This window comes from Mastigoproctus giganteus, chromosome 5, assembly GCF_048544385.1.
Source record: "Mastigoproctus giganteus isolate SK-2022 chromosome 5, ASM4854438v1, whole genome shotgun sequence".
NCBI classification, from domain to species: domain Eukaryota; kingdom Metazoa; phylum Arthropoda; class Arachnida; order Uropygi; family Thelyphonidae; genus Mastigoproctus; species Mastigoproctus giganteus.
Window position 1 is genome coordinate 62,772,996 of NC_143579.1, and position 14,682 is coordinate 62,787,677.

Genomic DNA, 14,682 nt, shown 5'->3' on the forward strand with positions numbered 1-14,682 from the left:
CAAAAATGAATGGTAATGTGCCTGAAGGCAGATTAATAACAAAATGGATCAAACACTAGAAGAAATAGAACTTTCTCTGTCCTAGACTAATGATCTAGCAGGAAATAGTGTGGAGGAAAATGGTGAATGGAAGGCTGATAGTCTTCCATTCACTATTTAATAGAAGAAATAATCTATACTTGTATTCATTTAAATCTATCACAGGTATAACCAATTTGAATAAACATGACAATAATGACCCTAGAACTTAAAAGAAAAGCCACAGATTGCCAGTTTTTAATATTACTAGCACCTGTGCAATGATACCTTTTGTTCTCTCAAATGATAATTGTTCTATGAATCATTATTCTATGGCTCTCAAGTCTGTGCAGGAATTGTACCCTCATCCAGTTCCACCACTCCTTATTTCTTAATATATATTTTCTGTTTTCTTGACACTTGAGTTGCCCAGAATTATAGTTCCTTGTGTGACTATTCCCTTCTGCCCATGAAGTTTTTCTTTACCTACATCCCTCCTGTATTAGAGAAGACTAGCATTTAATTGGACACCTGAGTGCCTGATGAGTAACAACTATTTAAGTAACTTGTAAGAGTTATTTAAGATGTTCCGATTTTTAAAATAATATAAAAATTTACATCTTAGTATGAAAACGTGATAAAAATTGTATACATACTACAATTTTTATATGGATGTTATATACCATAAAATAATTCATAAATTACAATAAATAATTAAATAATTTATATAAAAAATTGAGATTCTATTCAAATGATAACACTAGTATTTTGTGCAAGTAGCTAAGTAGAAAATATTTATTGCAACAACAACAGATATATTGTGTACATTGCAGTATGACCCTTCACACCCTTATCTCCTAATGCTTGTGCAACGTTCAAAAATGCTTGTTCAAAAATTAGGAAAACCTCCACGGCGGCACTCCCATATAGATAGAAGTGTACTGTCAGGTGGTGAACAATTCAGCTTATATATAATATTAATTAGTGTTTGAATATAAAGAATGAAAATAAAATGCAGAGATATGAAGAACTATTATAGAGTAATGTATAGCAAGGTACTGCATGAAATAGTAAATTAAGTAAACAGTCATTAAAGTTTACAGAGTTTAATGACTGTTTAAGTAAACAATCATTAAACTCCCCATTGCGAGTTTCCCTCCCACTCATTCCAATCAATCTGGAGCAAATTAAAGTCACCCATAATAAGACATTCATGCTTGCTTTCCCATTCCAGCTGCATGTAAAGAATCTCTTCATATTCTTCACATATTTCTGGTCTGTAGATTACTCCCATTCTCATTTTTCCTTTGCTTCCAACTAACTCACACCATACAGATTCTATGCTGGCAGATGTAACTTCAAACACAGCAAAAAAGCTCTTTTCATACTCAGGCTGCTTTTGATAAGAAGCATGGACCCCTCCACCCCTTCTATCTTCTTTATCTTTCCTAAATACATTATACATACTGTAGTGGAATTTGTCATCATCAATTTCCAGGTGGCACCACATTTCTGTTAGCCCTATTATATCAGTATTAGTTGTCCTAACCAGGAGTTAAAATTAAGTCATTTTATTGACAACACTCCTGACATTACTGTACACACAGTTGAGACTAAGTAATTTTCTATAGTTTACTACCCTGAGACACCCCTTGAAGTTATTTAGGTTTGTATCCCAAGCTATATCTTCCCTCTTATTTGAAACATTCCTAACCTCATAACATCTTATCAACAATGGCTGTTGTTGCAACAAACAAGAATTCGTGAGATAAGTGCAGGCATTACTTTGACCAATATCATTAGATAAATGTGGATCTAAATTACTCTTGATCCCCCCCCCCCCCTAAGTAGCAGTGTCCCTGAACCCTCAGAGTATCCTCAATGATACTAGTAAAAATCCTTGCACCACCTTTGTTCAAATGAATACCATCGCTACAAAATAGATTCCTACTACCTACAAAGGCAGGACCCGCTGATAAAAATTTCACTCCTAGAGCCTTGCAGATTTCCTCAAGTCTCGAGTTAATCCACAAGGCTTTCAACATATAGTCTGGGCAGAATTGCCTCTTATTTTGTCTGGGCAGAATTGCGGCTTTTTTCGACATAGTCTTATATTTCTCCAACAGATGGTTAGGCCATGTGTATTTAATATTTAGTCCCCACATGAATAATAATCCTCTCTTTTACCTCCCTTAAAATCTGACAGTCTTTTGGCAACATCATCAATTGTTGTTCCTAGCAAATACACACTGGTTCTTCATCACCTTTCTTTATTACAAAAAATGTTACCCATATCCCTGACAATAGAGTCACCCAATAAAACTAGATCACATTCGACCAGAGCAGTCTGCTCCTGACTATTCTTTTCTGGGACCCAAATTGGGGGTGGATCACTTGATAGTTCAGGAGTCCCCGATGAGCTCCTAGTTACATTTGTTTCTAGGACAAGCCCTCATTTCTTCAGTATGAGTGTTCCCACCATAAATTTTATTACGGTGGGAGCAGCAGATGCCTATATCATAGCAGTGTATAGAAGCAGAGAATAAACAACCAAATTGATGTATTTCACTATGGTCTTCTTGTTATTTAAGATATTGCCAAGCAATCCATTTGAAGTGGTTGGAATGAGTGAGGAGCATCTCAATATGGTGGCAGAAGTGAAGTTTGGAATCTAACATAACCCCACATCAGTATGCTTAAAATCCATTAGAGATTCTAAGATGGTTGGTTAGATGTTGGTGTGGATCTGTTGTGGAAGAACAGCATACATTCTGATTTCTGTGTGCTTATCTTGAGACCTTCTCTCTTGGCACAAGCACATTACAAATATTGCTTCCTCTGCATCTAAAAAACTTGGTTTTCTCTTTCGCTCTCAGTGTTACTTTTCTTCCAAACAGCTGCTCACTCTGTATAAATCTTAAATCCGCCCAGCCATGGAATATTGTTCCCAATCTGGGGTGGTGCCCCCAAAATCTCTCTCAGGCTTCTTGATTCTATTCAGAAGAGGGCAGTCAGGTTAATTAACGATTCATCTCTAACAGAGTCTCTCCACTCGCTGTCTCATAGACGTACTGTTTCTGCTGCATGCCTCTTCTACAGATACTTCCATGGGCACTGTTCTTCTGAATTGGCTTCTATAATTCCCACTCTCTCTTTCAAAACAGTCCGAACACGTGCTGCCACCAGCCAACATCCATTTACTGTCCAACTTCAAACTCACAGAACCAACTTTTCATCTTCCTCGTTTATTCATTCAGCCGCTGTTTTCTGGAACAACCTTCCTTTATACGTATTTCCTGAAAATTACAATCTATAGAAGTTCAAGTCCAATGTCAACAAATATCTTCTCAACCTTCAACCCAAGCACAGTACTAAGTACTATAGGTTCTAATACTTCTCGTGTTTGGGGTTTTCATAAAAAAAAAAAAAAAAAAATCTTGAGACCAAATTGGTTAAGGTAAATTGCCATTTCTTGCATCTTCATATCATTCAAATCTGCTACTAATAGAGGATCATCTCTAGTAATAATTGGTATAAGAATTTCATGATTTTAGCATATTAAATAGACTTGGATGAAATCACTTGTCAGCATTTCCCCTTACTGATAACCTAGCCACCTGGTCCTCTAAAAGTGAAGAAAGGAAATGAAGAATGCCCTGTCTGATTTAGTACAGAATTGAACACAGCTTTTATTTTAGTATAGGTTACAGCAAGTTCAGTTTACTTTCAAAAGCAGAAAGGATGATGGTATCTAGGAGAGTTGGTGATGGTGCCAGATCTATGTAATAGCAAGTAATGGATCTTAAGGGATGTACTTTAGAGAATCTGTTTGATCAGGAGGGAAAAAGAACTTTCTCTAGAAGTTGTAGGAAACTGGAGAAGCTTGAGATGGGTCTTAAGTGCTTTTCTAGTGGGGGAGAGGATCTTTTGGCAGGATCTTATAATGTAGATATTCCATAGAAGTGGAAAGAAATGATTGGATAGCACTGCATTATAAATGATCAGAAGAGGATCAATAATGTATTTTCTTAAGTACTTTGCAATGTGAACTGGGATACACCATCTTCCTCTGTTCTTGCAGATGGTGTTATATTGATAGCATTATAAACTATTTAACTCAGGCTGTCCCCATTACCTTCCGAATCAATTTTAGTCCCCCTGAAAAAAGCTGACTCTTCACTGACAATGACTGGTAAATTCAAAACAGTGGTGGCACATGTGGATGGATAGTTCAATTTTCTTCCCAAAATCTAAAATTCTTCCTTTAACTTTTTTCCACTACATTTAAGCAGATAAAACATTTAATTAATATTTTAGGAATAACACTTCAAGTGGATTATCTAAGTATTGAGTAGAATTATAATTTTATTGGCTGAGTAAACAGATTAAATTGTTTGCAAAGGTATTTCAGTAACTCAGTAATCTAGCATAGTAATCTTATAATGTTTTAAATCAATTTGAATCCATTTTTAAGATTTTTGTAGTACTGCAAACACTAAAAAGTGAATGCTTTCATGGTTTTGACCAAGTTTATCAAATAAAAATTAAATGCCTTTAATTTTGATTATTGTAAAACCCAGCGGAAATAGTCTACTGCTCCCATACTCATCTTTGGTAACACTCTGATTTCTAGACAAAATCATATAACTTTATTGGAATAACACAGACTTCTAACCTTTCTTTTGATGCAGAGAAAGCAATACTTATCATTAGCATTGCTTTCTCTGCATCAGATAATCTAGGTTTTCTTTATTGCACTTTGTTACTTTTCTTTTAGACAAATACTGACTCTGTAAAAATTTCATATTCACTTTACATTGGAATATTATTCCCACATTTCAGGCTGTGCCTCTCCTAACACTTTTGCTGCAAACTTTTCTGAACCTTTTTTACTTGGGATTGTATCAGTTTGGATTTAAATGAGCAGAGACATTTTTGGACTTTCATCTCATAATGACAATTAATCAGCCTCCAGTGAAGGTAGCTTGACAAAAATATCTGTTTTTTTTCCTGTCAAATTGGAAGAAAAAGTTCTAAATATAGGATGAGTTTCCTTCCCTCCAAGTGGATTAAAAATCTGAAGCTTCATATTTGTGTGAAAAAGTGGCAAACGTGTTAAGCACCTAGACCAAGGGTGCCAAACTCAGAAGTGCTCGTAGGCCATGCAGACAGTTCTCTGGGAGTTGTGAGGGGCATTTTAAAAGTTTGTGGCCAGAGTATGAAGGGTTTCTTTGAGGAGTGTGGTAACCTGCTACTTTTTTCAATATAGTTCTCTTTAGAGTTAATACACTTTCGTCACTGATGCTGCAATACGTTGATTCCAACTGCAAAGAAAATTTTCTATTGCGCCTCCAGGAATGTATCTGTTGCAGCAATGACATCACTGCCAGTGGAAAAATGGATGCTAGCCAGCTATTTTATCATATTAAAATAGGTGAAAGCCTGAAGGTGTGATGTTGTTTGTTTGTTATTTGGTTTTTAGGAGCATTAGCAACTAAGGCCATATTGCTCCGGGATATGCGGTGGTCATTCCCTGACCTTTCCGCATCCTTCGTATTTGGTGGTGACGGGCTCGAACCCCGGTCTAATCAAGGAGCGTGTGCTACGCACTGCTGCTCCTTCCCACCTGGCTACGGAGGCGCCCCCTGAAGGTGTGAGATCTGATGAATATGGTCAAAGGTTTCAAAGCTGCACAAGTCTGTCACTGTCTACACTGCACTCATGCAGTGTAGTAATGACAGTGACAGACTTGTGAGCAGGCATGTTGTCCTGGTGAAATAAAACAAGGCTCCTTTCCTGAGGTTTTCTTGGCATTTGTCTTTGATGTTTTCATGCAAATGCCTCACAAGGTTTGTGTAATATGCCCCTGTGACTGTCTGGCCTTTTTGAAGGTAATCCACTAGCAACATTCCATTAGCATCCCAAAAAACAGTGCCATTACATTTCCATCAGAAGGAATTGACTTGGCTTTCTTTGGAAGTAATGGGGGGGGGGGGAGAGAAGGGCTGTTTCCAATGTTTGGATTGCTTCTTTGTCTATAGTAGAAAGTGATGGGTTCACTTGACTTGACACTTGGGAAAGCATCCTCAAATGTCTTCAGTCCATGCATTGCCCCATAAATCTTTTTCTCCTTATTTGGCATTACTTTTCTCAATGTTCAGTCTCAGTTTCCTGATAATTTCATTCTATTTCCTGTCAGGTCTTTCGTGGTTGCTCACAAGGGTCCATTTTTGGATCCTTATTTTGGAACTTTGTCCTCAATGACTGGCTTATTAAGCAATTTCTGAATTATTCATCCTTTGCTTATGCTGATGATTTAGCCTTACTTTTCTTTAGTAATTTTAGGTGTTCTCTGTAGAAAAATGCTAATAACATTCTAAATTTATTCTTTAATTGGTCTGTCTTAAATAAACTAACTGTTTTGGCCTTCAAAACCTCTGTGATGATTCTAAATGGTTCTCCCCCTCACCCAGTGGTGTATTCGGACTGGAATGCACCGGAACAATGTTCCAGTACTTTTTTCTAAATGCCATAATAGAAAAATCATTAAATTTATACACCTAATATTATGAAACAATGGCATAATCAAAGGGAAGGGAAAAATAATATCTATTTTACCCATTGCTACTAAAAATATATACTGTGGTAATCTTTAAAATTAATATATTTCTTTAAAAATTTATTTAAAAACAAAAATGTAAATTTTGCAATGAAACTTGAACATTTCTTACTAAAGTACAATGTGTTAGATAAAGAGATCCAATAAATGAGATATACTGTGATGTGTGCAAATGCTGCATTTTGATTCGCCATGAGCTGAACGCTAGAACTGGTTGTTCTATGAACCGTGAGTCTGAAGTCTGATTCAGTTACTGTACAGTCAATGTGGCGTGACCATATAGACTTCTGGAGAATGACGTACAGGATTTGTTTTTGTCGTTCATATGTGTATTATATATATATAATATGTACATGTGAGTTTATGTCCGATCTCTACTATTTAGATTAATTAATTTATTTATTACTGTTTCTTCTAAGGTAAAAATTAATTTTTAAGGGATTAAATAATATAAATTTAAATTTACGTAATTTCAGTATTTAAAAATTAAAAGAAGAAAATTTCATTAAATATAAAATGAGTGAAAAATGCAAGCAAACAAAATTAAATAGATTTCTTGATAAAAAACTGGAAACTGTGCAAGAAAATGTACAAACATGTGGAAATGATAACGACGTGACCTTTTCTTTTCCATCAAAATCTAAAGATGAGAGAAACAGTGACATAGAATTAAAATTTAATTGGCCCCATGTTTGGACTGCTGACATGTGGACTGAGAAGAAAAAAGCATATCCTTGGCTTACATGTGATGCTGGAAAATTAGGATGTTTGACTTGTGCTGCTGTAAAAAAATTAGGGCCTACTAAAATGCAGGGAGTTAGTATTTCAAAGGAATGGAGTTTGGTAGTGGTATCATCTTATGGCAAAGATAGAAGTGCAAAATTGACATCTTTGCATAAGAAAATTTATGAATATTCAAAAAGTACTTCACATATACAGGCTGAAAAAATATTGCAAGCTGCAAATGAACATTTAGAAGCTGTAATTGATGAAATGAATGACTCTGAAATTTCTAGCACCTGTAAGGTTTTTAGAACTGCATATATTATATTGCGAAACACGATTGACCATATTCTGACCATTTTGAGTTGTTACAACTTAAGAATTGAATGGCACTGTTATTGCTCACAGTTTGCGTTCAAGATTAAGTGCTACTAATATAATAGGGCATGTTGCAAGGCAAATGAAATTAAAATTGTGCCAACAAATTGTGGACATACGTGGAAACTTATCAGTTCTCATTGATAAGTCTACCACTCTAAGCAAGAAATCTACTCTTGATTATTTATTTAAAATGTGAAACCAATAAAATGAAAGATCCACATTACTTGTTTCTTGATTTAATCGAATTGCCAGATCAAACAGTTTTCACAATAACAGTGTCTATTAAAATATCTTGAAAAATATGGATTTGATGACAATTATTTAAAACACTAATTTCTTTTACGAGCAATGGGGGCAAGTGTTATGATGGACAGAAAATTTGGAGTTGGAAATAAATTATTAGAAAAATATCCAGATTTGATCATATGGCATTGTTTAAACCATCGACTTGAGTTATCAGTTGGAGATGCAATATCAGAAGTTCATGGAATTAACCATTTTAAAATATTTATGGACAAGCTGTACACTTTGTACAGTTAATTTCTAAAAAAAACCAGAGAGAAATAGAAGCTTGCTGATACCAGCATCGGCGAAGAAATTAAAAGGATTGGACGAGTATTTAATGTAAGGTGGGTGGCTGGCTCCTTTAAGACTGCATCAGCAGTTTGGCAAAATTTTGCATCTCTATGCATTATTTTGAAAATGCCAGTAAAGATAACAACCGAAACAAAACTGAACAATCCATGTTCAACAGATTATATAAACGAATTTTATCCAAACAGTTTGTTCTGAATTTAGCCCTGCGGTACGATGTATTGTTTGAGCTATTGATTCTTTCAGAGTCATAGCAAAAAAGAGGTACAGCAATAGTATATGCAGATAAATTGATTTGTCATACAATTTGTTATTTGGAATTTTTAAAAGATTCTCAAAAAGGAAAAATGTTGTTAGAAGTCTCAGATGCTATTGAAAAAATGCAATTATTTTCAGTAACATTAATGGACAATAACAACGTAACATTAATTCATAGAAACAATTTCTAAACAGTATTATTAATAATAGGCTGAGCGTTAGTACAGATTCTACTGAATTTACTTAGGAAATTTCAACTTCAGATGTTATAAAATAGTTGCAAATTCTTGAACCAAGCGAATGGCCATCTGAAATTGATCTTGGATTTGGAGAAAATGAAATAGAATTTCTCTGTAAACGTTTTAATTTATCTTTCACAAAATGTTTGAATGCCTACAGGGATTATTTAGCTAATGGTGGTCGTAGCATGCCAACAGATTTGGAACATTTAAAAACTTATTCCAAAATTATAGCTTGCAGTTCTTCTGAATGCGAGCATGGGTTCAGCATTATCAATTTAATATTAACCGAGAAAAGATCCCGTATTCTTGTCGAACATGTGGCAAGTTTGTTGTTTATTAAACTACATGGTCCACCATTAGAATTATGGAATCCAAATTTTTATGTCCGAACTTGGTTGCAGTCTCATCGTTCTGCTGTTGCCAACAAACAAAAAGGGCAGTCACACAAGAATACATAATCGATCCTGTATAGGAATTTCTATGATTCTTCTGAACAGTATTTTTTTTATTATTTTGGAGTTTTTGTTTTTGTTTTTTTCTTTTCTGATTTTTAAATTTTTTTGTCTTTGTTTTTTACTTTTAATTGAAATTTTTATTTAATAGTTATAAATAAATACTGAACAATATTCTAATCTTTGACTTATTTATTTTTGCAAATGAAAAAAGCGTAGGTCAATATTTGTAGTCAATTGACGAGCGTTCCGGTACTATTTTTTTAGTAACACACTTCTGCACTCACCTTCCTCTTGTGAAACTTAATGGTTGTTTCTTTCCTTTGTTTACAACTTACAAATTCCTCAGTCTTCTAATTGACAACAGATTGATTTTTCTTTCCCATATTTCTCACCTTGATGATAAGGTTTGAAAAATTTCCTTGCAAATAACTAGAGTTTCTAGGTGAGTGATGTCGTAGTCAAAAAAACTCAGAACTTTATATCACACTGTCTTCCTTCCCATAGTTATGTATTCTGCAGGGACTTGCCTGGTTCCACAGGACCAGGCTTCCCACAGTACAATTCAAACTTGATTCCCTTCAACACATTTTTCTTATTATTATTCTTAGAGCTTATAGAACCATGCCAACCCATTTCAAGTACTTTCTGGTTGCATCCCGAAAGCAACTGGTTTCGAAATGTCAATTACAAAACCAGTTGCTTTCTGGTTTTGAAATTGATATTCTTTCTTCTCCAAAATCCGAGAAACATTGTTGCTACCAGTTTCGTATTCACAGATGGCAAACTAGATGGTTTCTTTTCTTTAAAGGTTCTACAGCTAAACTTTTCATTCCAGATGTCACAACCACTTCTGAGACTTTCATGAAATGGTTTACTCCTAGCCTCTTGTCTAGTTGACTTTTAACTGGACACGGTTCTGTGATTTCCAAACTCTTTTTCTTTGGCCTCTTCAATACAGACCACTGTCTTTGTGGTCAAATTTAAGACTGGCTGTATATACGTTTATTCCGTTTATTATATAATGATTACCAACAAGATCCCTTTTCTGTTAATGGTTTCTTGTGCTCTGGTCAGGAAACATCTTTTCTCTATACAGCTCAAATTTTCTGTTCATTTCAAATTTTTGCAAGGTTAGTTTTTGAAAGATGTAAATCATTATACCATACTTAACCCTTCTTCCTTTCAATAGCTCTTATCTTTGTAATCTAACCTGCAACTCATGATTCTTATTTCCTTAATTTCATTACAACTTTAATATAAAATTACTCTACTTCTATTTTTATCTTTTGTAAATTCAACTTACTTCCTATTTCATTATATTATTAATCAGTTTTTTGATACCCTGCTGTCAGTTTTACATTGCCATATTAATAAATGTTTTTTATGTTCTGCATTGATGGCTTTACAAAAATAATGCAATCTATGCAATGACTCCTGCCAGATTTTCAAAAAAATTATGCAGTGTTCTGCATTCAAAGCAACATTCCATATTAAAAACATGCTGCTCTAGTTATGAAAAACCATACCATGGTTGTTTTTACACAATTGTATTAATGCAACTATCATAACAAATTTTTCTTCTTTTTATATTATAACTTAAGCTTTGAATGTAATTTCAGGAAAGCTCCCTAAAGAAAACATATATTTGTCAGTGTTATGCTGCTTCACTGCTCTGTCAGCATTAGCATTAATAGAGGCATATGATGCAAGAAAACAAGCTTATTCAGCATCAGCCAAAAAAAACTTCCACTTCGTCCGTTCGTTCGAAATACCTGTCTAGCTGAGCTTTAAATTTATTTAGGCTATCAACTTCCGCAACAAGGGGTGGAAGTCTGTTCCACCAATCAACTACCCGCTGGCTAAAGGCAAATTTCCGCCCATCTATCCTACTTCTGTCTTTCCTCAATTTGAATTTATGCCCTCTCAGGTGATTATTCTGAGCAAGAGGAAGAATCCCATCAGCATTGAGCATGCTCAAACCATTCAAGGCTTTATACACCTCTGTCAGATCACCTCGCCGGTGTCTAGTCTCCAGACACTGTAATTTGCAAAACTTAAGCCTTTCTTCGTAAGAGCAACACTTTGTTCCATTCACTAATCTTGTTGCCCTTCTCTGTACTCGTTCCAGTAGCTCTACATCCTTCTTGAAATGAGGCCTCCAGACCTGTATACAGTACTCAAGGTATGGCCTGACCATTGCCTTATACAAGGGAATAATCACCTCCTTATCTCTGCTAGAAAGATTCCTGTACAGTCGGTCCTCGTATAACACGTGTTTGCATTACACAAATTCGATCATACACGATTTATAAATAGGGGAACGTTATCTTATATAACACGAACCGAATTCGCTTATACACGATTCGCCTTTGTGTTTACAAGAAATGGCAGTCGAATGCGGAATCACCCCAACTGAACGCAACACGATAGGAACGAAGAAAATTCTGAAAATGTATTTATGTGTTTTATATCAGTGAAGGGGAAACACATTTCACCATAATAACGTAAAAATCAACAATTCCAGCTATCGATATAATCGCAAATGCAATTAGATGGAGTTTACTACCAGTTTATAACAGATCCACTAGCAGAAACGCAACTGGAAATTGTTTTTATTGTTTTATGGTAGTAACCGCCAGAAATGTGCTTTAGTAAAATGTGAGGTGTTAATAGTGTATCTCAGCCTTTATGGTGTTGTTTATTCAGTTGCTACACGCGCGCAGCTTTGTTTCTGTGTATCAAGCGTTCCACCTCGTTTGTAATTGTGCATTATTCCTTAAAAATTAGAAAAATACTTAAAAGGTGTGAAAAGGAAGCGTCCTGGCTAAGACACTGCAGATTCAGAGAGAAAAAAAAAGAAGCAATATCGATAAACAGAGGCGGACTGGGTCAAAAATTCTTACCGGGGAAAATTTGTAGTGGCCTCATACTACGGTTTATGGCCAAAATCACACTGGCCTCCGGCCCACCGTGGTTTCCCCCGTAAGGCTTATGGCCAGTCCGCTTCTGTCGATAGAGAAAAAATATGAAATTTTGAAACGCTTTGAGCGAAATGAAAGACCATGTGATATTGCACGTGCTACAGACCTAAATGAGGCAATGCGGAGAATTACAAAGAATGCAGAGAAAATAAAAACAACTTTCATAGCGGGAACAACTCAAAGTGTAATTAAAATCCATTAGATTAAGACACAAAGAATTGGAAGAGATGGAACGGCTGTCATCTCTTTGGATAGAAAATCAAACAAAAAGCAAGTTTGCTTACGATAGAAGCAAAAGCATTAGCAATATTTTATTACGACTTACGTATTATAATTTATACTTACGTATTATAAAATACGTAAGTATTTTATTACGACTATTTTATTTAATATAATAAATTTTTTACGAATAAAATACGTATTTTATCCGTAAAAAATACTTTTTTAGTATTAAAAAATACTAAAAATACTTTATTATAATATAATATTATTTTTATTACGTATTTTAATCGTTATAAAATACTTACGTATTTTATAACGATTAAAATTACCCGATTATTTATTGTGTTTGGTAATGTTTTGGTTCCAAATGCGTGTTCAATCTTGGGTGGTCGGCACCTAACGCCACTTTTCCCATAGGGCCTGTTGTTTATATTGCACGATTTTGCATTGCACGAGGGTTTCTAGGAACGCAACTATCATGCTATAGGAGGACAGACTGTATATCATTGACAAGACACAATGAGTTACTCTTGCAGCCCGTCTGCACTGCTCAGAGAACTTTATATCTGCGTGCACAATTACCCCAGATCCTTTTCATTCTCTACCACTGCCAGTGGTAGAGAATTGTCAATTCCAATTACATTTGTCAATGTTAAACTTAATTTTCCACCTCTCAGCCCATCTGCTCAACCTTTCCAGATCCTGTTGCAGCAGAATAGCGTCAGTAGTGTCCTTAATAACCCTGCCAACCTTTGTATCATCTGCAAACTTGGACATTAAGCTTGAGATACCATCATCAGTATTATTTATAAATACAGAAAACAATAATGGACCCAACACTGAACCCTGAGGGACTCCACTAATAACATTAATCCACGATGAGCAGTGTCCATTGATTACCACTCTCTGTCTTCTCCCCCTCAGCCACCCCTTTATCCATAGCAGCAATTTGCCTCCAATGCCACACTGCTCCAATTTGTGCAGTAGTCTTCCATGTGCAACAGTATCAAAAGCCTTTCTAAGATCCACGTTTATAATATCAAAGTTATTCCCTAATATTAATTCCCTAATCATAGTATCCAATCAAATTGGTCAGGCAAGACTTCCCCTTAACAAAACTATGCTGTGTCCGAGCTATAACTGAAGTCTTGTCTAGATGCAGCAGTCTTGTCCTGCAGTTCTTCTTTAACCAGTGCCTCCATTAATTTTCCTGGAACAGAAGTTAAACTCACAGGTCTATAATTACTTGTGTCGCCCTTTGATCCTCCTTTGTGAATTGGGGTCACATTTGCAAATCTCCAGTCTATGGGTACCTCCCCTGAGTCCAAGGAAGCTTTCATATTTATGGCTAGGGGTTTGCTTACTTCCTTTGCTGCCTCCTTTAATATAACTGAATAGATCCCATCCACCCCAGGTGCCTTTCTTGTGTTTATCTTCAACAATTTCTCCTCCACTTTACTCTCAGTTATTACAAGATTATCTAGCTTACTGCCACAGTTGAATACACTTCTGCCATTCCCCTCGCTGAATAACTCCTCATGTGTGAATGTCGATGCAAAATATTCATTTAGTTTGTTAGCTACCTGAGCAGGATCATCAACAGTTGAACCATTGATATCAAGTGGACCAATCTGATTCATCCCCTTCCTTCTAGAGTTTACATAAGTAAAGAACTCTTTGCTGTTTTTCTTTGCATCCCTTGCCAAAGATTTCTCGTAATCTACCTTCACCTGCCTAACCTCTTTTGTAACTTGGTTACAGATCAACTTATATCTATCATAGGCTTCTGTGTCACGTGTTAATTTATATGTATCCCATGCATTTTTCTTCTCTGCCATATGTCTCATTAGTTCATCTGACATCCATTTAGGCCTAAACCTTGAACAGTATTTCTTAGTTGGTATGTAAAGCCTAGTAGCTTCCAAGATAAGTTCTTTGTGAATGCTTTCCATTTTGAATTTGCTGTTGGTAACATCATCAGTTGGTCCCACTGTATAGAATTTAAATACTGTCTCAGTCCATCGTAGTGGACTTTACGAAAGCAATAACCCTTCCCTTTACCCCTGATGGTAGTTACCTCTTTGAGTAAATCCCACTTCAGCACACTGTGATCACTGCCACCTAGTGGTTCCTTTATCTGCAGATTCTTAATGCATGAAGAATCACTACTGATAATCAAATCAAGAGTA

At 35.5% G+C, this 14,682-nt stretch overlaps 1 protein-coding gene across 1 annotated transcript in view; it reads left to right on the plus strand.

The window, feature by feature from the left end:
- Rok (Rho associated coiled-coil containing protein kinase) overlaps window positions 1-14,682 on the plus strand; it is a 403,168-nt gene that overhangs the window by 245,232 nt on the left and 143,254 nt on the right. The window lies entirely within an intron of this gene.